The sequence below is a fragment of the Rhinoderma darwinii genome, chromosome 6, assembly GCF_050947455.1.
Source record: "Rhinoderma darwinii isolate aRhiDar2 chromosome 6, aRhiDar2.hap1, whole genome shotgun sequence".
Lineage (NCBI taxonomy): Eukaryota > Metazoa > Chordata > Amphibia > Anura > Rhinodermatidae > Rhinoderma > Rhinoderma darwinii.
Window position 1 is genome coordinate 85,661,804 of NC_134692.1, and position 26,202 is coordinate 85,688,005.

General features: G+C 45.8%; 1 long non-coding RNA gene across 1 annotated transcript in view; it reads left to right on the forward strand.

The window, feature by feature from the left end:
* The window catches only part of LOC142656366 (uncharacterized), a 38,601-nt gene continuing 12,399 nt past the window's right edge, over positions 1-26,202 (forward strand). Inside the window, exons 1-2 of the long non-coding RNA XR_012849663.1 lie at positions 1-122; positions 23,348-23,605. This is a non-coding gene — a long non-coding RNA (uncharacterized LOC142656366). The remainder of the gene's footprint in view (positions 123-23,347; positions 23,606-26,202) is intronic.

Below are 26,202 nucleotides of genomic sequence, written 5' to 3' on the forward strand. Positions count from 1 at the left end.
CCTGGATATCATCAATGTGGACTCATTAAATCACCGCTTTGTATCTTCTGTATGGCTGGTCACCCTGCGATTGTGTTTTATTGTACTAATTTTGAAATTATTTGGATGCCATCTATACCTGAGTGAGTTATAAGTTGGCTATAGGCATGCATATCTTCCTATTGCTTGGACCCATTATGACATAGGTGCTCTCTAGTAATGTCCTTCATACACACTTATCGTTGCCTTAGGAATGTTTGGGAGTGCACTAAGACACGTATGTGTGGTATCCACGTATACAAGTGCCAGTGCTATCCCTGGGTGGGTGGTTGATGACTGCTGACAGCGGACAAGCGACCTCCTCCCGTCCCCATCCCCCTTCACTAGACTGCAGCCGCTTAGTGTCTGGGTCCTGGTGATATATACGCTCCAGTGGCTGCCATCTTGAGACTATCCTCAGCTAGTATGCATTCATAGATTGCTATTACAATCATTTTATAACATTTGTGCGCTGGAGTATTTACGGGGTAAGCAGAGTATATAAGGGGCAGCAGAGTATATAGTGGATGACAGAGTACATAGGGGACAGCAGAGTATATAGGGGCAGCAGAGTATATAAGGGGACAGCAGAGTATATAAGGGGTCAGCAGAGTATATAAGGGGCAGCAGAGTATATAGGGGCAGCAGAGTATATAAGGGGACAGCAGAGTATATAAGGGGTCAGCAGAGTATATAAGGGGCAGCAGAGTATATAGGGGACAGCAGAGTATATAAGGGGCTAGCAGAGTATATAAGGGGTCAGCAGAGTATGTAAGGGCAATGCACTGATTGTGACAAATGATTAAAATGTGAACAAAATGTACAATAACCACCGTGACAAAAGCCCACCATGCTAAATGATTGAAAATATATATATTTGATTCATTAACTGATTCAATTGCGAACCCTACTGAATGAATATACTAATATGATATATGGGATCAAAAAACTTCTAGTGTTACAGCGGATAGAACCCATAACAACACCAGAGTCTGCAGTTACCGCTCATAATAACCCCAGTGTCAGGGTAAAATATCAATGACGCTGTCACCTACGCTATATATCCCCTCTCATATCTGACCCTATGCGTTTCTGTATAATTATTTAATCAGGGGTCTGTTCATTATAAAGCTGGCTACTGCGCCAGCAATATTGAATTGTGTACAGATATTCTGTTTCAGCTACATACACGGAAGCATGCTCGCATTGATATCAGCGGCACGCTTTACTCAGGATTCGGAGTATATATAACTTATACTCCGCCCCTTAGGCTGAGGCCAAGCCCTTTTGCTGGCTAATCAGTATCGCAAACGTCATTCATGACACCTGGTGTGTCAGATGACTTGCCCAGAAATCACAGTCATTCCCTAACCAAACGCGAATGCGTAGAGAGAGGCAGTGAAGCGCATCTCATTATAGCCTCTAGCCCAGTGGCGTAACTACCGCCGTAGCAGCCGTAGCGGATGCTACGGGGCCCACGGCATGAGGGGGCCTGTGTCGCCCGCCGGCACGGGCCCCCACTATGGCCGGAGGCTCCGCTAGCAGCCGCTATGGCTGCTACAGCGCGACGCCACTGAACACGACTACGGCAGAGCAGGGAGGTATCAAAAGACATGTATCCCCTATCCACAGGATAGGGGATACATGTGTGATCACTGGCATTGATAGGGAGAACGGGGGACTAAAAGTCCCCTGAAGTTCTCCATCACAAACCTCGGACTTCCGGGGTCTGTGTCGACAGCTCCGTAGAAATGCATTTAGCGCCGGTCGTGCTTGTGCGCATGCGTGACCAGCGCTCCTTTCATTTTTAGTGAGCTGCGCAGACGCCGGAAGTCAGAGGTTAGTCATGGAGAACTTCAGGGGGACTTTCGGTCCCCCATTCTCCCTATCGCTTCCAGCGATGACACATGTATCCCCTATCCTGTGGATAGGGGATACATGTCTTTTGTCGGACACGCTGTAGCTCGCATTTTTTGGGGAGGGGGAACGCTGTGGATAGGGGATACATGTCTTCTGTTTAATGGAGATACCTCCCTGCTCTGCCATAGTCGTGTTCAGTGGCGTCGCGCTGTAGCAGCCATAGCGGCTGCTAGCGGAGCCTCCGGCCATAGTGGAGGCCCGTGCTAACGCCATACAGCCCCCCCTGTAGAGAACGCCATACAGCCCCCCTGTAGAGAACGCCATACTGCCCCCCCTGTAGAGAACGCCATACAGCCCCCCTGTAGATAACGCCATACAGTCCCCTCTGTAGATAAAGCCATACAGCCCCCTCTGTAGATAACGCCATACAGCCCCCACTGAAGAGAACGCCATACAGCCCCCCTGTAGGGAACGCCATACAGCCCCCTCTGTAGATAAAGCATACAGCCACCCTGTAGAGAATGCCATATAGCCCCCTGTAGATAACGCCATACAGCCCCCTCTGTAGATAACGCCATACAGCCCCCTCTGTAGATAAAGCCATACAGCCCCCTCTGTAGATAAAGCCATACAGCCCCCTCTCTGTAGATAACGCCATACAGCCCCCTCTGTAGAGAACGCCATACAGCCACCCCTGTAGATAATGCCATACATCCCCCACTGTAGAGAACGCCATACAGCCCCCTCTGTAGAGAATGCCATACAGCCCCCCCTGTAGATAACGCCATACAGCCCCCACTGTAGATAACGCCATACAGCCCCCACTGCAGAGAACGCCATACAGCCCCCCCTGTAGAGAACGCCATAGAGCCCCCCTGTAGAGAACGCCATACAGCCCCCCTGTAGATAACGCCATACAGCCCCCTCTGTAGATAACGCCATACAGCCCCCTCTGTAGATAACGCCATACAGCCCCCACTGTAGAGAACGCCATACAGCCCCCCTGTAGGGAACGCCATACAGCCCCTTCTGTAGATAAAGCCATACAGCCCCCCTGTAGAGTACGCCATATAGCCCCCTGTAGATAACGCCATACAGCCCCCTCTGTAGATAACGCCATACAGCCCCCTCTGTAGACAAAGCCATACAGCCCCCTCTGTAGATAAAGCCATACAGCCCCCTCTCTGTAGATAACGTCATACAGCCCCCTCTGCAGAGAACGCCATACAGCCCCCCTGTAGATAACGCCATACATCCCCCACTGTAGATAACGCCATACAGCCCCCTCTGTAGAGAACGCCATACAGCCCCCCCTGTAGATAACGCCATACAACCCCCACTGTAGATAACGCCATACAGCCCCCACTGTAGAGAACGCCATACAGCCCCCTCTGTAGATAACGCCATACAGCCCCCTCTGTAGATAACGCCATACAGCCCCCTCTGTAGATAACGCCATACAGCCCCCCTGTAGAGAACGCCATACAGAGTCCCCCCTGTAGATAACGCCATACAGCCCCCTTTGTAGATAACGCCATACAGCCCCCTCTGTAGATATCTACATAGGGGGCTGTATGGCGTTATCTACAGGGGGGTTGTATGGCGTTATCTACAGGGGGCTGTATGGCGTTATCTACAGGGGGATGTATGGTGCTATCTACAGAGGGTACTGTATGGCGTTATCTACATGGGGATGTGTGGCATTATCTACAGGGGGGGCTGTATGGCGTTATCTACAGGGGGATGTATGGTGTTATCTACAGAGGGGGCTGTATGGCGTTATCTACAGTGGGGGCTGTATGGCGTTATCTACAGGGGGGGGCTGTAAAAAAGGCACGACACAATCTACAAGGGGGGGTTGTGTGACACCCAGGGGCGGTGGGGCCCCAGTCAAAAGTTTGCTATGGGGCCCAGTCTTTCCTAGTTACGCCCCTGCCTGTAGACTTGGTGTGTGTATAACAGCAGGTGTAGCCGGTGACAGCAGACGTAGTGTATAACAGCAGGCATGGCAGGTGACACCAGACATAGTGTATAACAGCATGCGTGGCAGACGACACAACACGACTCCAACACTAGAAAGGCTCAGGAACAAACACAGCACAGGATACAAGATACAGCAAGCACGGGAACACTGGGAGCAGGATACAACTAAGGGACCATTTGCAATACAAACATGGGTAAACAACAACAACGCTCAGGTAAAGAGTGGATGGGCAGAGCCCTTTTTATAGCCCAGGATGATCAGGGATAGATTAGGGAACTTTAACCGGTGTGCGCGCTGGCCCTTCATATAACACAGTGGACCAACACTGTTGCTCAATGGTCCAAAGTCCTGTTTTCAGATGAAAGTAAATTTTGCATTGCATTTGGAAACTAAGGTTCAAGAGTCTAGAGGAAGAGTGGAGAGGCACTCAATCCAAGTTGCTTGCGGTCCAGTGTGAAGTTTCCAAAGTCAGTGATGGTTTGGGGAGCCATGTCATCTGCTGGTGTTGATCCACTGTGTTATATCAAGTCCAGAGTCAACGTAGCCGTCTACCAGGAAATTTTAGAGCACTTCATTCTCTCTGCTGACAAGCTTTATGGAGATACTGATTTCATTTTCCAGCAGGACTTGGCACCTGCCCACACTGCCAAAAGTACCAATACCTGGTTTAATAACCACACTATCACTGTGCTATATTGCCAGCAAACTCGTCTGACCTAAACCCCATAGGGAATCTATGGGGTATTGTCAATAGGAAGATAAGAGACACCAGACCCAACAATGCAGACAAGCTGAAGGCTGCTATCAAAGCAACCTGGGCTTCCATAACACCTCAGCAGTGCCACGACCAAGTATTAAGTTTCATATACCGTACCATACTTTTCAGTAGGCCAACATTTCGGTATTAAAAATCATTTTTGAAATTGGGCTTATATAATATTCTAATTTTCTGAGAAACTAAATATTCGGTTTTCATTAATTGTTAGCCATAATCATCAACATTAAAATAAAAAAATGCTGGCAATAGATCACTCTGTGTGTAATGAATCTATATAATATATGAGTTTCACTTTTTGAACTAGTATATGGTATCGCTGTGATCGTAATGACTTGAACAATAAAGTTAACACATTAATTAAACCGCTGGGTTAACGGTGTCCAAAAAAACCACAAAAAACAACGGCAAAATCCTTTTTTTCTCCCATTCCCCCCCATAAAAAATAAAATAAAAGCTAATCAATGTACTCCAATACTACTGTGATCGCAATGAGGTCACTTTACGCCTTGATCTCCATGCAGGTTCAAATCAGGTGGGGGGGGGGGGTGCGAGCTCGGAGAAGCGAAGACACACTGAGACGTTTCTCAAGGTAAAATACTTCTGACTTTATTTGCAGAGACACCGAGTTTATATAGTAAAAATATCATATAATTACGTGCAGACACATATGAGTCATTTAGACGTATACATTCTTGTGGTTTCTTTCCTCATTATTCTTATCTCTACATACATTGTTTCTTATTCCTTACATCTAGTTTTTAATCCGGTGTTCTACCCATATCTATCTTGGCTGTACGCCCAGAACCCAAAAATCCTGTAAACAGACTCCCTAGTTTCTGGTGATACTCCCAAAACACAAAGAGTTCGCAATTTCTAGTCTCTGCAGAACATCTGCAGATTATTACATTCCATAACCTTTCAATAATACCCAAAATATAGACTCGTTTATCCTTCTACCTTGAAGTAGTACATACATTACACTTATATCATTGATTATAGATTGTTCTATACCATCACAATCCCTCCTTTTGTGATTTTACCAACACCTAAATTCCAATGCTACTTCTATCTCTTGATAGCAAGGCTTCGATCCATTTCTTCACTTGATTCACACAGGTATGTAGGTGGGGTAATCTCACAACACTCTTTGATCATAATGTATAGGCCTGTAGGTGAGAATCCTGTAAAAACGTCATACCAGTGATGGGCACTAGCATCTTTTATTGCTGACAATAAATTTATTACTTCCCTAGCTGCTATTGTAGCCAATATTTTCACTTTACTTAGAGTTACATTATGGGCTGCTATCAATTTCTTTACGTCTTTAGACTTTTGTAACACTTGTTTTAACTCTTCCAGTGGCAAACTAAAATTTCCATAGGGCAAAGGTTCAGGTACCCATACAGTGGACATTATTTCTTCTAAAATAGGCAGGAACACTATAGTTTGGTTCCCCCAAGTCAAATGCGTCACATTGTATAGACATCCTGAAAATGGTCCTGTGAGATTAAACTGGCTAAGGGTCTGCTTGTTGTTAGTTATTAAACATACATGCTGTGGACCTACTTCAATATAAACCTGTAGGTTAGCTTCTGGGATTATAGTGAGTGCGCATACATTATCCTGGTGCTGCATTAGACAGGGTTCATATATCCCTGACTGTTGATTACATACATATCCTTGCTCTGTTAACTGGCACAAATCTATATTCCTTGTCTTATTTTGAGAATCTATGTGTGTTCCTTTCATTTCCGGCATCCAATATTGTCCTAATAATGTCACCGGATCAATCATTACCATTGGCATAACAATAAATTTGCATAATAGAGTAGGATTTTTCACATTAAATGCTATTAGTCTTCCTGCACACCATTTAGGTGTACACTCAGTATACTCAGGCTGGAACAATAACCACGTATCATTTCTCTTTCCTATGGGCAGAATGTCTGTCCATTGCCTAACATGACTACTAAACAATTTATTCTTAAAATTATTCATCTGTTCTTGTTGCCACATCGTTTTAAGCGTACATACTGTCCAATTTACTAAAGTTGATACATTCTGTAATGTTCTATATTCGGTTAGCATACTCTCATCAAAAACATTTAGAAACAGTTCATCTATAGCTAACCCTTTCTGTTGTAAGACAAAGGTAGTAGGTAACCATAACGCACCTATCCTTAATGCAGTAGATGTGTCATCTCCCACTGAATTTAATTTGTTCATAACTGTTTCTAACTGTATACCATTCAATACTCCTAATCCCGTTCCTACCCCTCCTAATAGCGTGTCATACCATTCTCTTTTTTGTCTATGACAGCTGGGGGATTCAGGGAAGGAAATATTGAAGTGTACATTCTTTTTCTGCTGTTGGGTTACAGCGCTCTTACAAGTGTGTGGGATTCTTTCCAGACTTTGTACTGTTATATGTGGCTTAAAACTATCTCTTAAAATTGTTATCAAAAATACAAAATATATTCTATTTCTTATTTTGCTATTATTCATACATAATATCATCCCATCAGTTTCTTTTATTACAATCGTAGAGTTGAGCCTCTCCTTGTTGCATCTTTCATAAGTCTTATTTATCATTTCGTTTCTATTTTTACTGGTTGTATATTTCTGTAGATACTGTAAATCTGGTTCATAACAACAAAACAACAGCCCCGGCGTCTCTTCTTGTATGCTAATGTTGGCTGTTTTGTCTATGTGAAGGTACACAGTCCCTCCATGTGGTCCTTTTTTCCAAGTCACATTTGTAGTCACATTTGTAGTATAACACGGGGCATTGGCCTTACAGGTGTAGTTACCCTGCTTTCTATCCACTGTGGCATTCGCCCACCCTGTCCTGAACTGTTCCAGTGATTCTGTACTGATTACGTGTACAGGAGTAGCAGTTCTGCCTTTTTGTATAAGAGCACACGCAACAACCGCCGCAACAACCGCAAAGATCTTCATTCTTCTGGCTGAAGAACCTTTTTACAATGACTGGCGTGAATCCAGCTTGCCTTTCCTTCGAGCTTCACTGAGGTGCTTGTAACGAGTAAAACTTGAAAAGGACTATCAAACCGTGGCTCAAGGCTCTTCCTCACGTGTCTTTTGACAACGACCCAATCTCCTAGTTCTAGCTTATACGTCCCTTCAACTGAATCAGGACCTGGAATGGAAGCAAAGACTTGTGCATGCACCTTGGTCAATTGTTTGTTCAGCGTTTATACATAATCTGTTAGTCTACCATACTGCATTTGGAGCACCTGTGGAAAATAACATCCTAATCTGGGAGCCGACCCAAATAAGATCTCATATGGGCTGAGACCTGTTCTTTTTGTGGGCGTGTATCTTACTGAGAACAAGGCTAATGGTAGACACTCGGTCCATGGTTTCCCGGTTTCTACCATTGCTTTTTGGATTTTCAATTTGAGAGTCCCATTTAGTCTCTCAACCTTCCCACTGCTCTGTGGATGGTATGGTGTATGTAGGGCTTGACTTATGCCTAGAGCTGACAACACATGGTTCATGATTTCACCCGTAAAATGAGTTCCTCTGTCGCTCTCGATCACCTCTGGAACTCCATATCTGCACACCACCTCGTTGATCAGTTTCTTTGCTGTGGCTACGGCTGTAGCTTTGGTTACTGGAAAAGCTTCTGGCCATCCTGAAAAGAGATCAATACAAACAAGCACATACTCATAGGTACCAACTTTGGGTAGTTGAATATAGTCTATCTGTAAAGGATCTGCCAGGCACTACGTCTGTGGAGACTCCCAGGGTTAATCAGTCGACACCTGAGGCCAGACCTCTTAGACTGACACCGGCTCCCACCAATCAGGGTGGCAGGCTCAGGAGTGGGAGAGCCTATCGCGGCCTGGTCAGTCAGAGTTAGCTCCGCCCCCTGTCCATTTATACCTGCAGTTTTCTCTTCCTCATTGCTTGTTATTCTTTTGGATTCCTGGCCCCACTGCTGCTTGCTCCAGCCTGCTTCTGCCGTGCTTCTGCCTTGCTGCAGTTCTCCTTGACTTGACTTGCTTTGCTTTGCCCCTGGCTTGCTTCTGTCTCCGTGCCCGCTCGGGTTACTCACTTCGTCCTGGTCCTGACTGTTCGTTCGCCGCTCCGTTTCCTCGTGGCGTTCCGTGGCTACTGCCCCTTCCCTTGCGTGTTCCCTGTTTGTTTTCCTGTGCACTTAGACAGCGTAGGGACCGCCGCCCAGTTGTACCTCGTCGCCTAGGGCGGGTCGTTGCAAGTAGGCAGGGACAGGGCGGTGGGTAGATTAGGGCTCACTTTCCCTTCACCTCCTTCCTGCCATCACAGAATAACAAGCCCTTACCTAGTCTACCATTTCTCCTACGCTGTCGCTATCATGGACCCCCTTGAGACCCTGACCCAGCAGATGCAGGGCCTCTCCCTACAGGTCCAGGCCCTGGCCCAAAGGGTTGGGCGCACCACCTCACCTCTAGAACCCGACCTCAAGTTACCTGACCGGTTTTCAGGGGACCGTAAGACGTTTCTCTCCTTCCGGGAGAGTTGCAGACTATATTTCCGCCTTAAGCCCCACTCCTCAGGTTCCGAGAACCAGCGGGTGGGTATCATCATATACCGACTCCAGGAAGGGCCCCAAGAGTGGGCCTTCTCCTTGGCTCCTGACGCCCCTGAACTTTCCTCTGTTGATCGTTTTTTCTCTGCCCTCGGACTCATTTACGACGAGACTGACAGGACTGCTTTAGCCGAGAGTCAGTTGGTGACCTTACGTCAGGGTAGGAGACCGGTTGAGGAATACTGTTCTGATTTTAGGAAGTGGTGCGCAGCTTCTCAGTGGAACGATCCGGCCCTAAGGTGCCAGTTTAGGTTAGGATTATCTGACGCCCTGAAGGATCTGCTGGTTAGCTACCCCTCGTCTGACTCCCTTGACCAGGTTATGGCCCTAGCAGTACGACTTGACCGACGTCTCAGGGAACGTCAGCTAGAACGCTTCAGTGTGCTCCCCTCTGACTTTTCTGCGATCCCCCCCGAGGTCCCGCCTCCTCGCCCCTCCACGGAGGACTCGGAGGTACCTATGCAACTCGGGGCCTCCATGTCCCCTCGACAACGTAGGGAGTTTCGCAGAATGAACGGTCTCTGCTTCTACTGTGGGGACGACAAGCATCTACTGAACACCTGTCCCAGGCGCAAGAATAAGAAGCCGGAAAACTTCCGCGCCTAAGTGATCATCGGGGAGGTCACTTGGGCGCACAGGTATTTCCCGTCAATGTGAAACGCAATAAAATTTTGCTTCCCTTTCAGGTCTCGTTTGCTGGCCGGTCTGCCACGGGCAGTGCTTTCGTGGATTCTGGCTCATCTGCTAATATCATGTCTGTGGAATTTGCTATGTCTCTAAAGATGCCTTGTATTGATTTACCTTATCCTATCCCTGTAGTAGGAATCGACTCTACTCCCCTTGCTAATGGTTATTTTACTCAGCATACTCCTGTTTTTGAACTCCTGGTTGGCTCCATGCATTTGGAGCAGTGCTCTGTACTGATAATGCAGGGATTATCGTCTGATCTGGTTTTAGGCCTTCCCTGGTTGCAGTTGCATAATCCCACGTTTGATTGGAATACTGGGGATCTCACCAAATGGGGTAATGAATGTCTTATGTCATGTCTTTCTGTTAACTCTATTTCTCCCCGGGAGGAGGTAAACACGCTTCCTGAGTTCGTTCAGGACTTCGCCGATGTGTTCTCTAAGGAGGCCTCCGAGGTGTTGCCCCCCCATAGAGATTACGATTGCGCTATCGATTTGGTGCCTGGTGCCAAGCTTCCTAAAGGTAGGATATTTAATCTTTCATGTCCTGAACGTGAAGCCATGAGGGTGTATATCCAGGAATGCCTGGCCAAGGGTTTCATTCGCCCCTCGACTTCTCCTGTAGGTGCTGGCTTCTTCTTCGTGGGGAAGAAGGATGGTGGTCTTAGGCCGTGCATTGATTATCGTAACCTGAATAAGGTCACTGTAAGGAACCAGTACCCACTTCCTTTGATTCCGGATCTTTTTAATCAGGTTCAGGGAGCCCAATGGTTTTCTAAGTTCGATCTACGGGGGGCATATAACCTTATCCGCATCAAAGAGGGGGATGAGTGGAAAACGGCGTTCAACACACCCGAGGGTCATTTCGAATACCTGGTCATGCCCTTTGGGTTGTGTAACGCCCCTGCTGTCTTCCAGAATTTTATTAATGAAATCCTGAGAGAGTACCTGGGTAATTTTCTTGTTGTGTACCTTGATGACATACTGGTGTTTTCCAAGGACTGGTCCTCTCACGTGGAGCATGTCAGGAAGGTGCTCCAGGTCCTTCGGGAGAATAATCTGTTTGCTAAGACTGAAAAATGTGTCTTTGGGGTACAGGAGATACCATTTTTAGGGCAAATCCTCACTCCTCATGAATTCCGCATGGACCCTGCCAAGGTTCAAGCTGTGGCGGAATGGGTCCAACCTGCCTCCCTTAAGGCGTTACAGTGTTTTTTAGGGTTCGCCAACTATTACAGGAGATTTATTGCCAACTTCTCGGTCGTCGCCAAGCCTCTTACGGACCTTACCCGCAAGGGTGCTGATGTCCTCCATTGGCCCCCTGAGGCCGTCCAGGCCTTTGAGACTCTCAAGAAGTGCTTTATCTCGGCCCCCGTGCTGATTCAGCCCAACCAAGAGGAGCCATTTATTGTGGAGGTTGACGCTTCCGAGGTGGGAGTGGGGGCCGTCTTGTCCCAGGGTACCAGCTCCCTCACCCATCTCCGCCCCTGTGCTTACTTCTCTAGGAAGTTTTCGCCCACTGAGAGTAACTATGATATTGGCAACCGCGAACTTCTAGCCATTAAATGGGCTTTTGAGGAGTGGCGGCACTTCCTGGAGGGGGCCAGACACCAGGTAACGGTCCTTACGGATCACAAGAATCTGGTTTTCCTAGAATCGGCCCGGAGGCTTAATCCTAGACAAGCTCGGTGGGCACTATTCTTTACCAGATTTAATTTCTTGGTTACCTATAGGGCTGGGTCCAAGAATATTAAGGCTGATGCTCTGTCACGTAGTTTCATGGCCAATCCTCCTTCCGAGAAGGATCCCGCTTGTATTTTACCCCCTGGTATAATCGTCTCTGCCACGGATTCTGATTTAGCTTCTGATATCGCGGCTGATCAGGGTGCAGCTCCCGGGAACGTCCCTGGGGACAAACTGTTTGTTCCTCTGCAATACCGGCTGAGGGTACTCAGGGAAAACCATGACTCCGCTCTATCTGGTCATCCTGGCATCTTGGGCACCAAACACCTCATTACCAGAAACTATTGGTGGCCTGGGTTGCCTAAAGATGTTAGGGCTTACGTCGCCGCTTGTGAGGTTTGCGCTAGGTCCAAAACCCCTAGGTCCCGACCTGCGGGCCTACTACGTCCCTTGCCCATTCCCCAGAGACCTTGGACCCATATCTCCATGGATTTTATCACCGATTTGCCTCCATCTCAGGGCAAGTCGGTGGTGTGGGTGGTAGTCGACCGCTTCAGCAAGATGTGCCACTTTGTGCCCCTTAAGAAGCTACCTAACGCCAAGACGTTAGCTTCTTTGTTTGTGAAACACATCCTGCGTCTCCATGGGGCCCCAGTCAATATCGTTTCGGACAGAGGGGTACAATTTGTTTCCTTATTTTGGAGAGCTTTTTGTAAAAAGTTGGAGATTGATCTGTCCTTCTCCTCCTCCTTCCATCCCGAAACTAACGGCCAAACGGAAAGGACCAACCAATCCCTGGAACAATATTTAAGGTGTTTCATCTCTGACTGTCAATTCGATTGGGTCTCATTCCTTCCCCTTGCTGAATTTTCCCTGAATAACCGGGTCAGTAACTCGTCAGGGGTCTCCCCGTTTTTCTGTAATTTCGGGTTTAACCCAAGGTTCTCCTCCGTCTCCCCTGGTTGTTCCAATAATCCTGAGGTAGAGGATGTTCATCGGGAACTGTGCACTGTCTGGGCCCAGGTTCAGAAGAACCTAGAGGCGTCCCAGAGCGCACAAAAGATTCAGGCGGATAGTAGACGTTCTGCTAACCCCCGGTTTGTCGTCGGGGATTTGGTCTGGTTGTCGTCCAGGAACTTGCGCCTTAAGGTCCCGTCCAGGAAGTTTGCTCCCCGATTTATTGGGCCTTATAAGGTCATTGAAGTCCTCAACCCTGTATCCTTCCGTCTGGAGCTGCCCCCATCCTTCCGCATACACGACGTCTTTCATGCTTCCCTCCTTAAACGCTGCTCCCCGTCCTGGTCCCCCTCTAGGAAACCTCCTGTTCCCGTTCTCACCCCTGAGGGGGTGGAATTCGAGGTGGCCAAGATTGTGGACAGTAGGATGATCCAGGGCTCCCTCCAGTACCTGGTCCATTGGAGAGGATACGGGCCGGAGGAGAGGACTTGGGTACCTGCTCGAGATGTTCACGCTGGGGTATTGGTCAGGAGGTTCCACCTTCTCTTCCCCACTAAACCGGGTCCTCTTAGTAAGGGTCCGGTGGCCCCTCATAAAAGGGGGAGTACTGTAAAGGATCTGCCAGGCACTACGTCTGTGGAGACTCCCAGGGTTAATCAGTCGACACCTGAGGCCAGACCTCTTAGACTGACACCGGCTCCCACCAATCAGGGTGGCAGGCTCAGGAGTGGGAGAGCCTATCGCGGCCTGGTCAGTCAGAGTTAGCTCCGCCCCCTGTCCATTTATACCTGCAGTTTTCTCTTCCTCATTGCTTGTTATTCTTTTGGATTCCTGGCCCCACTGCTGCTTGCTCCAGCCTGCTTCTGCCGTGCTTCTGCCTTGCTGCAGTTCTCCTTGACTTGACTTGCTTTGCTTTGCCCCTGGCTTGCTTCTGTCTCCGTGCCCGCTCGGGTTACTCACTTCGTCCTGGTCCTGACTGTTCGTTCGCCGCTCCGTTTCCTCGTGGCGTTCCGTGGCTACTGCCCCTTCCCTTGCGTGTTCCCTGTTTGTTTTCCTGTGCACTTAGACAGCGTAGGGACCGCCGCCCAGTTGTACCTCGTCGCCTAGGGCGGGTCGTTGCAAGTAGGCAGGGACAGGGCGGTGGGTAGATTAGGGCTCACTTTCCCTTCACCTCCTTCCTGCCATCACACTATCTGCAGTCTCTGGAACGGATATATAGGTCTGGGTGTGTGCTTCTGTGGTACTTTTACAGTTCTTCCAATATTATGTGTTGCACAGATCATGCATCCTTGTGTAAAACTGCTGGCCATCACACTAAACCCTGGGGCATACCACACCTTGTTTAGCAAGTCCATCATTGCCGTTTTTGATTGGTGAGTCGCTCCATGTGTTATTTGGGCCATCATTGGGAACATTGTCTTAGGCAGGCACAGTTTATTCTGGCATTGCCAGAGGCCATCTTTTCGTAGCGTTGCTCCTTGGGCCGTCCACTTGTCTTTTTCTTCTTTTGTTGCTTGTCCTTGAAGTTTTTGCAGTAGTTCCGGGCTTACAGCTGGTCTTGTTTCCTCTGGATCTTTTATCTGACATACAGCTGCTAACACGGGTAGCTTCTGTGCTGCTTGCTTTGCCGCTTCGTCTGCCAGGGCATTTCCCCTTGCTTCTGGCGTGTTGGCCGTAGTGTGAGCTTTTATCTTTATTACGGCTACCTCAGTTGGTAATAATAAAGACTCCATCAAATACTTTACGAAATCCGCATTCTTAACTGGGGTACCTGATGAAGTCAAAAATTGTCTTGCCCTTCATATGGGGCCATAATCGTGTGCAATCCCAAATGCATATCGAGAGTCAGTGTATATATTTGCTGTCTTTCCTTCTGCATGTTGGCATGCTGCTGCCAGGGCCTTAAGCTCCGCTTCTTGTGCTGAGCGGGACGCTGGTAAGGAGGCTGCTTCTAGGACTACATCTTCGGTGGTTACTGCATATCCTGTAAGAAAAGATCCTTCTACACAATACCTTGAACCATCCACAAAGAGTCTGGGTTTTGGAGTGGGGTATCTTTTACATGTGCAAACCCCACTGTTTCCTGGGCCATAAGGGCCATACAATCATGTTCATCAGTTTCAGACAAAAATTGTGACCATACTTTACCTACGTCTTCTCCCCCTTGCTCCAAAGGCAGTAAGGTAGCTGGGTTCAATGTAGTACAGCGGTATAAAGTAACCTGCTCAGAAAGAAGAAGTGCACAAATTAATCTCAAATATCTTGCTGTTGACAAATGCTTCGGCTGTACTTGAGTAAGAATAACAGTAATATCATGTGGTGCAAAAACTTGGACTGGAAATGCCAGGACCAAATCTGAGGCCTTGTTTAACATTGAATTTACAGCAATGATAGCTCTCACACATGATGGGGAACCTCGGGCCACAGGGTCTAGTCTAGCTGAATAATATGCTACCGGGCGCTGCTGTGGTCCATGACTTTGTGTGAGAACTGCAGTGGCATGTCCATTTTGTTCATTACAGTACAAAGTATATGCTTGCGTAGAGGTACTCCATGGATTGGTGTCACAAGCCGCTACCAAACACAACTCCTCCTCATTCAGCTGATAATCCAGAATACTTTGAGAATCTCACTTTTATCAGGTTCTGCAAATACTTGATTAATACAAAAACAAATAAAAATAAAACATTCCTAAAAACTTTACATCAAATTAACAATGTCCAGACAAGTTTTGTTTTGCCTTCTCCCTCATCTAAATCCATAAAGACTCGTGTGAGTGATGTCACATCGCCTCCTGTGTAACTTTGCTGGAGGGGGATGGTCTCTTACACATAAACCAAAATTGTACCTGATCAGTTCCTTCACCCTTCCCCCCTTTGTGGACTCTGCGAGAGTAATGTAGCAGAGTTCAAAACTACATCTCAACATAACACTAGTTTAACCCCCTGTAATGTACAACAGCCTGAAACAAAAATAACTTTTTCCTGACAAACATTTGATCTTTACAATAACATAACTCATGTGTGAAATCAAAAATAAAACAATTGTAGTTAGTTATTCAACAAAACAGAAAATATTATATCTGATAACATTATTTACTGCAAACCAATAAACAGTATATAAAAATAGGGAACGGTGGGGGCACATACATTTTCAAACCCCCGTGTCTCACAGTATCTGTAGTCTAATACATCTGAATTAACATCAAAACACATGAAATCTGATCACATCAGAACACATAAATATCGTAACTTTTATAAACAACAGCGCATGCGCAAAAGAGAAGAAATGTATTTAGGTTTGTAGACATTACTGATATATATATATATATATATATATATATATATATATATATATATCTCAGCAGTGCATATTGAAATCCCTTGGTCTCATCAGCCCTGCAGACTGCACCCAGTCAGCCCCCCTCCTCCTCCTCCCAAACACAGCACACTTTAGGGGGGAGGGAGGGGGGTCACAAACTCACAGCTTCGTCTAGTCTCACAATCTTAACACTTTCAATGCCGGCAAAACAACATACGTATCTGCAATCATTTATCACACCATTGTATAGGAATTATGATTACGTGTTGCTTCATCAGTGAACTAGACTGGAACTTCTGTAAATAGAAAAAACACTACAAATGACAAAATTAACAAGGTGATTATTTCATACTGATTTGGTTGGGCCGGGCGTGGCCACATCAGGGGCAGGGGGGGGCAGCCTCTCCCATTGGAAACAGTACGCAGGGGGTTTCCCACCCACAATGAGGACACACTCAACATGAGGTACGGACGCCATTACCGGGCGTCGGCTGGTCCTGTTTTCTAATACATACAATACCTTTCTTATTCCTAACTTCCTCTTCTGCAAATCCCTCTAAAGCACTTTCCATCAACTTTCTACCTTCCAACTTCCCTTTGTTCTCCAGAATACCTTTTGCCCAATCTGCGGCTTGGAGCCGCCCTCCTCTTTTTCCCTCTGCCAGTTTACATGCCTTGATCAGGGCAAGCAACTCTGCACTCTGTGCAGAATGTATGACAGGATCAAGGGTCTCATAATATAAGACAGAGGTGTCTGGTGGTTTGGCTGTGAAGGACTGCTTATACATTATTACATTTATCACTTTTCCTGATTCAATCTACAAAATGACACAAAGTTATACAAAATATCTATATCAGCATTTAATGTTGTGTCCATTCATTTCAAGAACAAGATTACATTTCTTATCTCACTAGCAGCTGTTCTTCACCTTCCCCTTCTCTTATCACACTAGTTGATTCTAAATTATACCATATGGGAATTTACTATAAGGTCATTTGCAACATTAAAACAACTACTACTTCTATAACTTCCTTTGCTTTTAACTTTACTTTATAAAATATGAATTTCCTCTGACAAGCTCCTCGTACTACTTCTTCTGACACTTTTCTCCATGCTTCTGCTTTCCCCTGTAACTTTTTATCTTTCAACCATCCACGTTTTGTGTCACAACATTCATTCCATTTTTCTGCGTCTAACCGTCCATGGGATTCTAGACCACATGCTTTCATTAATTTTTTTGTTCCCTGCGTTGCCTTTTTACCTTCTCTTTCTGCTACTGCCTGTTTGGCCGTCAGTCCTTGTGGGTGCTCATCTCGTAATAGGAACACCAAGTTCCCCATTGTTCACTAGTTATAAGTGGTCGCCTATGGGCAGACCCTAAGTTACGTAGGGGGTAATTTTCCTGATAGGTGAATTCCTTTCTCACCTATTTTAGACAGTTACTTATCCCCTCGAAACTTCTTAATAGGAACACCAAGTTCCTCATCTTGTGACTGTAAGTGGTGGCCTTTTGGCACACCCTAAGTAATGCAAGGGGTAGTTTTCCTGATAGGCAAATTTCTTTCTTGCCTATTTTCGACAGTTACTTATCCCCTTGCTACTTCTTATTTTGTTACAGATTTTAGCTACTGACAGATGAATTCCATTCTCATCTATTTTAGACAGTTTCTAGTTTTCCGTACTTACTTTTTCTACTCTGGCCAGAGAATCTTCCCTTTTACAGTCTTTTTATAACTAGCTTACTTTCTTCGTCTGAGACACCACTCGAGTACGTGCCCTCCGCACCATAAGAATATTCCTAATCCAAATAACAAGGCAAACGTAAAATCAAGCTGTTCTTTTGACATGCCGGATTATCAGATTGCAGAAAATTCTGGAATTTTGAGCTGAAAATCAGTACATGATAATCCCCGCAAGTACTCCAATCGTGTACACACATTTTCGATTTCCGGGCTTAAATTTAGCCTATCATAATCCCCGTAGTCACCTGAAGCATGTACACATGTTTCTGGTAATTTGCCGGATTATCGGAAGTTTTTTCCAAAAACAATTTCCTTATTCTAAAATGCATTTGTGACACAAAACTGGGTTTCTACAACATTCATACAAATACTGTCATGGAGATCAGGCACTTTATCCTGAGGGTAGGATTACATATAGACTTGACCAGATTTTTACACTAAAAATACCCTCATGTGGCCCCTCTATTCCTCAGGAGTACTACCGGGAAGGTGACCTACCAGACAGGAAGGTGCAGAGCAGAGTTTGTAAGAATTAAGTCTTCTTACCTTGCTGCAGCAGTGGTCTGCACGTTCCTTCGTCCGGGAGGTCGCCATTCAAGTCCCGGGAGATCCCCTAGGTGGGGTGCCGTCCTTCTGGTCAAGTCCCTGTTTGGGCGCCAATTTCTGTGATCGCAATGAGGTCACTTTACGCCTTGATCTCCATGCAGGTTCAAATCAGGTGGGGGGGGGGGGGTGCGAGCTCGGAGAAGCGAAGACACACTGAGACGTTTCTCAAGGTAAAATACTTCTGACTTTATTTGCAGAGACACCGAGTTTATATAGTAAAAATATCATATAATTACGTGCAGACACATATGAGTCATTTAGACGTATACATTCTTGTGGTTTCTTTCCTCATTATTCTTATCTCTACATACATTGTTTCTTATTCCTTACATCTAGTTTTTAATCCGGTGTTCTACCCATATCTATCTTGGCTGTACGCCCAGAACCCAAAAATCCTGTAAACAGACTCCCTAGTTTCTGGTGATACTCCCAAAACACAAAGAGTTCGCAATTTCTAGTCTCTGCAGAACATCTGCAGATTATTACATTCCATAACCTTTCAATAATACCCAAAATATAGACTCGTTTATCCTTCTACCTTGAAGTAGTACATACATTACACTTATATCATTGATTATAGATTGTTCTATACCATCACACTACCAATGAAAATTACACCTTGTCCCGCTAAAAACAAGCCCTATGGCTACATCAACGGAAAAATTAAAAAGTTACGATTCTTGGAATGCGGCCATGCAAAAACAAGTTTCTGCATCAACATTTTTTTTAAAAGGCTTTTTATTTTGCAAAAGTAGGAAAACATAAAACCTTTACATATTTGGTAACTCCGTAATCGTACTGACCCATAGAATAAAGGTAACATGTTATTTATGCCGCATAGTGAATGGTGTATATTTATAACGTGAAAATCAATGCTGGAATAGCTGTTTATTTTCAATTATTTCCTAAAATATAGTTCAACGTCTATAGCTCAGTATTGAGGCAAGAGATTCCTACAGTGGACTATACAACAAAGTAGTGCATTCACCGCTACACCTATATTAGTGTTGATCACTAGATGCGTATGCAGATTGCATGCAGTAGCTTTATAGAGCAATAGACACAGATTTAAAAACAGACTATTGCGCACCTGCTAACACTTACAAGTACAGCATCAAGGCAATTTCTGCGGAGACTCCTGGACAATGTTCCCCCTATGTCTTGGCAGCACCTGAGCGGAGCAGTTAGGGAGCAGGGCAAGTCTCCATCAATGGTGGGCAATCTGATGACCAAAAGTAATACCCCCAGTAAACGCTAATATAGTGTACTAAATAAGGCCCCATGCACACGACCGTGCCCGCAATCACGGCCCGCGATTGCGGGCACGGCCGGCCGCTGACTGACAGCCGCATTTTCGGGCCGTGCTCCCATACAAAGTATGGGAGCACGGCCCGCAAAATGCGAAAGAACGGACATGTTCCATAATTCCCGGAACATTTCCACGGCACTGACACCCTTCCGTAGTGCTACTGAAAGGTGTCAGTGTTCAATGAAAGTGAATGGCTCCGTTTTTGCGGACCGCAATTGCGGTCCGCAAAAACTGAGGTTTTTTGCTGTCATGTGCATGGGGCCTAAGAGAGTAAGAAAACTTATTTTAAATTAGTTTTAATTACTTTTTTTAAATACTATAATATTACAAGTACACTAGTAAAATAGACAGTTATAAATACCAATTCTAGGCATCAATGAAAAAATCCCTTGCACCACTGTCCCTATATATAGCACCACACAAACCCCCTGTAGATAGCGTCACACACACGGACCCCTGTAGACAGCATCACACATAGCCCTACCTATAGATAGCGCCACACAGCCCACTATAGATAGCGTCACACACAGCCCCTGTAGATAGTGCCACACAGACCCACTGTAGATAGCATGACACACAGCCCCTATAGATAAGGTCACACAGACTCCCTGTAGATAGCGTCAAACACAGCCCCCTATAGATAGCACCACACAGCCCCCATGTAGATGGTGCCACACAGCCCCCCTATAGATAGTGCCACACAGCCCCCTGTAGATAGTGCCACACAGACCCCCTGCAGATAGTGCCACACAGCAATCCCCCCTCCCCTTGTATATACTGCCACACAGCAATCCCCCCTTGTATATAGTGCCAGACAGCAATCCCCTACCCTTGAATATACTGCCACACAGCAATTCCCCCTCCCCTTGTGTATACTGCCACACAGCACAGCAATCCCCCCTCCCCTTGTATATACTACCACACAGCCCCCCTCCCCTTGTATATACTGCCACACAGCCCCCCTCCCCTTGTATATAGTGCTACACAGCAATCCCCCCTGCATATACTACTGCACAACCCCCCTATCCCCGTTTATATAGTGCTACATTACCTTGCCCTGTTCCCACGACGGACTGAGCGCTACACTGCCTCTCAGGCAGGACGCATGCGCAGACCAGCGTAAAGATGTGGCGTCATCACGCCGGCCTGCGCATGGAGTCTTCCCAGCGCCTTATAGAATGCAGGCCTAACGTGGCTTGCAGCCTATAGTATTAATTTGTATCTGCGTCAGATTAACCTTCCTCTGGATCAATAGGAGTAAAACAAAGTTCTATAATTTCTCCTATCCCTTGATTAAACTTGATGGACATAGGTCTTTTCTGACCGTACTGTGTAAGTATGACTCTGATAATTAATAAATTGTTCAATGAGATACTGTTTCCCATCAACTGGGTTGGAGAAACATGTTTTAGTAGGCATGAGAGGGCAGAAGAAACACCTTCAACAGGGATGAGAATCCTTAATGGAAGACCTGAGCCAAGAACCCACTATGCTTCTTTATTCTGAAAATGACTATGCACTAGCATTTGATGTATATTTATACCTCGACAGTATGTTATAGATGGATAATCTGTTAAGACCTGTCGTAAGTCTGTATTAGCTTGAAGGATCGGCCAGTATCTCTGTAGTATGTTGTTAACTTCTTGTGCGTGTGTATCAAAAGTGCCAATACATCTAATTAAGAATCAGATTTTGGTTTGGGTACGAGTAAGGTTTTCCGATCAGTCGCATTAGCTCTGGTATATGACCTTTGTAGAGTTTTTTGTTTTTTTTGGTATCCCCGTGCTAAAAATCTATGTATTACACTCTTCTTCAAAGCTAGAATCATCAGAGCAATTTATTCTTACCCTGAGATATTGTCCTACTAGTATCCATCTTTTAAGAGCAGAAGGATGCCAACTGTTTCAGCTTTTCAGAGTGCCGCAAGGCTCCAGGACAATCTTTAAATCAAGAAAATTAAATTTCTTTCCCATGAATTTCAGGAGGTAAACCACATCCTTATAGAGTTATTGTTAAGGATTTCAACAAAGTCAATAAATGTGGATTTGTCCCCATCCCAAAGGATGAGGAAATCGTCCATATATCTACCCCAAAAAAGAAGGTCAGAGGTGAAAAATAATAAAGTACAGCAAAGTTTACCGCTCAGACGGCACTAGTTACAGTCCAATATCACATCGGTATAGACACTCTCTCCCAGAAAACTGCAGTAGACAGTCCGCAATTCAGTGAGTGTTTAGATGGTAATTCTTATCCCTGTAGTCCCACAGAGCTCCGGATTGTCTCTAGACGTTCAAAAGACTCCTGGTAGGAAAAAGATCCTATATCTCTAATAGATGCAAAAAAGAGACACAGTCCAACACCCTCTGAAAACTGATAGCTCCATGCTAAATTGAATCTATACTCACAGTATAGCCCTGATTTATCCCCTGAGGACGCTGCGTTTGCAGTGAAACATGTTGGGGGGGCTATCGCTATTTTAATGTTTCACTGGCAGCTCAGCAGTCTATCCGACCTCAGTGTGACTTAATGGTGAAACGGCAGTCTGCAGCTGCTGACCGAGTCAGTCACACTGCATCATAGCAACACGCTAAACACACACATCCTATTCCTAATGATGTGCTGGCCGTCTCTGTATAAATTTTAACCTTCTCTTTGTTGTACATTCCATATTTAAATTGCACTATTAAAAGTTATATTTTAAATTACTACCGTGTTTCCCCGATAGTAAGACACCCCCGATTGTAAGACGTATCGGGGGTTTCAGGGGGGTCGGCTAATATAAGCCGTACCCCGAAAGTAAGACATATGTCTTACTTTCGGGGAAACACGGGGGTATTTCTGATGCGCGGCTGCGTGATTTTCGCGCAGCCGCCATCATAGAGATGAGTCTAGTCGACGCCCGTCACTGTCCAAGGTGCTGAAAGAGCTAACTCTTTCAGCACCCTCGACAGTGAATGCCGTGAAAAAAAGAAAAAGTTCGTACTTACCGAGAACTTCCCGGCCGTTGCCTTGGTGATGCGTCCTTGGTGACGCGCCTCTCGACATCGGGCCCCACCTCCCTGGATGACGCGCCAGTCCATGTGACCGCTGCAGGCTGTGCTTGGCCTGTGATTGGCTGGAGCTGTCACTTGGCCTGAATCGTCATCCCGGGAGGTCAGACTGGAGGAAGACGCCGGGAGTTATCGGTAAGTCAGAACTTCTTTTTTTTTTGACAGGTTCATGTTTATTGGGATCGGAAGTCACTGTCCATGGTGCTGAAACAGTTTAACTCTTTCAGCACCATGAACAGTGACTATCTAGAAAATCGAGCAACGCAACGCAATATAAGACATACCCCGAAAGTAAGACATAGTGGGGATTTTGGGGATAAAAAGAAAGTAAGACACTGTCTTACTTTCGGGGAAACACGGTATATACCATGACTAGTGGTTGGGAAATTGGGACCATTATGCCTAGGCATACTAGTTGTTGTATTGAATGCCTTGAGTCAGACTCCAGTAATGATATTTATAGGTAGATTCTAAGTCCAAGAGTCTGCGCAGAAATTGCTTTGAAGCTGTACTTGTAAGTGTTAGCAGGTGCACAAAACATGTCGAAGGGCATCTTCTGTGTTTTTAAATCTGTGTCTATCGCTCTATACAGCGACCGGCTGTGATCTGCATATACATCCAGTGAACACTAATATAGGTGTAGGAGTGAATGCACTGCTTTGTTGTATTGTCCACTAAAGGAATCTCTTACATTAATACTGAGCTATAGGCATTACATTTTTACAATTTGTCTCTGTATCACCTTACATCTCTTGTCGTAGTTGGCAGGACGTCACGGCCCAGGAGCAAATGGCGGGGATCAACAACCATCTGTGGTCGCCGGTTGTATTAGGATGACAATGATGATGTGCTGCAGGAACTGCTCCTGATACAGCTGGAAAAGAGCGAGCATCCGAGCAAGAGGGGCAACAGTCACGCCCTGAACCATGCCATGGAGAAACCCTGGTGGCTGCGTACACACTCAGGAGTTCCAGAGAGCAGCTCCATCAGAGACAATGCAACTGGAAGACTAAATGCAGGTAGGCAAGAATGAAACTGTTAGGAAACATCCGTCCCTTTAAGATTGCCATGACTACTAGTCTAGCTTCTAGATGGTTTTAGTTGAAAAGCTTATCCCACTTCCCTGTCTTTCTTCCTATCAGTTTGAAGGGTGGAGTATTTAAATCTGGTTTGGTTATGTCATCTTTGCTTGCGATTCTCCTTGTTTGCATATGTTTGGTCAAGCTCTTGATTATACCCTGTACCTTTGACTATTTTAACTTTTGGAACTGACCCCTTGCTTACTGATTTGGACAATCTGCTCCCGGCTGGTTTTCACCTCTGCACTTACTAATATCCTCTAGCCAAGTCCAACTTGCCTTGCGGTGGGCTCTGCCAAAATCATAGAGTAGCCTTAGATTCTGTTGATAAGAGTTGTGACGGATTTGGGGTTGCAGATTTATTTGCACGCTCATTCCTGACAGTCTCCAGCAGCCTTTGGGAAATCGCTCACTTAGTATTTCCATAAACTTCCTACTGGGAATTGCTCATTTGGTGATTCGATAACATAATTACAAGCCTTTAAAAAATTATCTTTTTTCACTATGGAACCTATGGTGGAAAAGATGCACGTTCTGACCTGGTACAAGATCGGGTCGAAAGGGTTCGTCATCATGAAACTGCGCAGGTCCTAGCAGTCATTCCAGTCGCAACTCCGGTAGTACCTAAAGTGAACTTACCTGATCGTTTTTCTGGTGATCATAAGCCTTTTATTAATTTTAGGGAGAGTTGTAAGTTGTATTTTCGACTAAGACCTTTTTCCTCTAGAACTGAGCAGGAGCGAGTTGGTCTCATCATGTCACTTTTGCAGGGAGATCCTTAAACCTGGGCCTTTTCATTGAGACCTGATGCCCCTGAACTTTTTTTCTGTGGAGACCTTCTTTGAGGCCCTAGGTGTAATATATGGAGATCACTGCAGTGATCTGCATTTAATAGCCTTGAGAGGCCAATCTGTTATCTCTCCAACAGGGATGGCATCCTGTCGAAGCTTATTATTTGGAATTTAGATGGTGGTCCGTCTCTTCACAGTGGAATGATGCAGCACCCCCATGTCAAATCCGCCGAGGCCTTTCTGAAACCTTGAAGACTCTCCTAATAAATTACCCTCCGCCCTTGACTTTAGAGTACACCATGACTCCTATGCGTCTTGACCGATGACTAGAAAAGTGCAAAAATGAAAGCTCAGCAATGGCCTCTCCCCTTCCCTACGCTGAGGTCTCTTCATCTGATGCAAAATTGCCCATGCAGTTGAGCTCCACTATGTCTCCTAAAGAACGGAGACTTTTTCGGAAACGCAGAGGGCTGTGTTTCTATTGCGGTTCGCTGGTCATATGCTAAAGAACTGTTCCAAAACGTACAGAATGTCCAGAGCCTAGATGGTCCCCGGAATGCTATCTGGGCAGCCAGGTTTTTCCCACATTTTCTCAAAAAATCCTTTTGCCTGTTAATGTATTATAGCATCCATGGCCGCTCACCCCCGGCAGCCACAGCCATGGATCTGTGAGCGCTGACCCTCATCTCCTTCCCAGGAGACACCAGCGCTCGCTTCCGCTCCATTCCGCAGTGTCCTGTAGGGTTCGCGGCGCACACTCGTGCCCGGCCTTAAAGGGCCAGCGCGCGCACATGGGAATTATAATTAGCCCATGTTCACCCTGGACTATAAGAAGGGCCCTGCCCCTTTGCTCATCGCCAGATCGTTGTTGTGTTTTCCTATATTAGTCTTGCAAATGGTCCCTTAGTGTTTTCCTGTTCCCGTTTTTCACGTGCCCTGCTACCTATACCCTGTATCTCGTGCTATTTGTTCCTGTGCCTTAAACCTGTTGGAGTCATGTTGTGCCACCGGTTCCGCCTGCTGTGTTACACCACGGCTGGTGTCTGCTGTCAAGGTCCCATTTTTGCCTAGCCGTTGCTACTGTCTGAACCACTACAGATACCCTTGTGCTTGGAAATATTTATATATTGACTTGGTACTCTGTTGGCCAGTTGCTATCTCGCTACGGCGGTACCGCTAAGTGGGTCCACATACCCACAGATCGTGACATGTATGGTTTAATAATGTTTGTATTTCTGGTCAAGCTTTTGTAGATTGTGGTTCTGCGGCTAATTTCTTGGATTTTCAGGTTGCAAAAATATTGTCTATTCCCCTCTTTCAGCTGAGTACCCTGGTTAAAGTATCTGCTATAGATAATACCTCTCTCTCTCAGGGGTCGGTCATGTTCGTTATTCCGCCTGTTACTTTGGAAGTGGGTACCTTGCATACCGAACTAATCTCTTTCTTTATTCTAAAGAATTTTCCTTCTGAGATAATATTGGGTATTCCAATATCCTGTTATTGATTGGGTAAAAGCAGATCTGATTAAGTGGAATTCTAAATGTTATGATTCTTGCATGTCTTTGTCTACTACTAATGTATCTTGCAACACACCATCGTTGCCTGAGTGTATTAAAAATTTTGAGGATGTCTTTTCTGAAATCAGTTGTGTATCTGGATGATATACTTGTGTTTTCTTCCGATTGGCCCTCCCACGTTCAACATTTTAGATCCGTCCTTCAAGTATTGAGGAAAAACTGTCTTTAT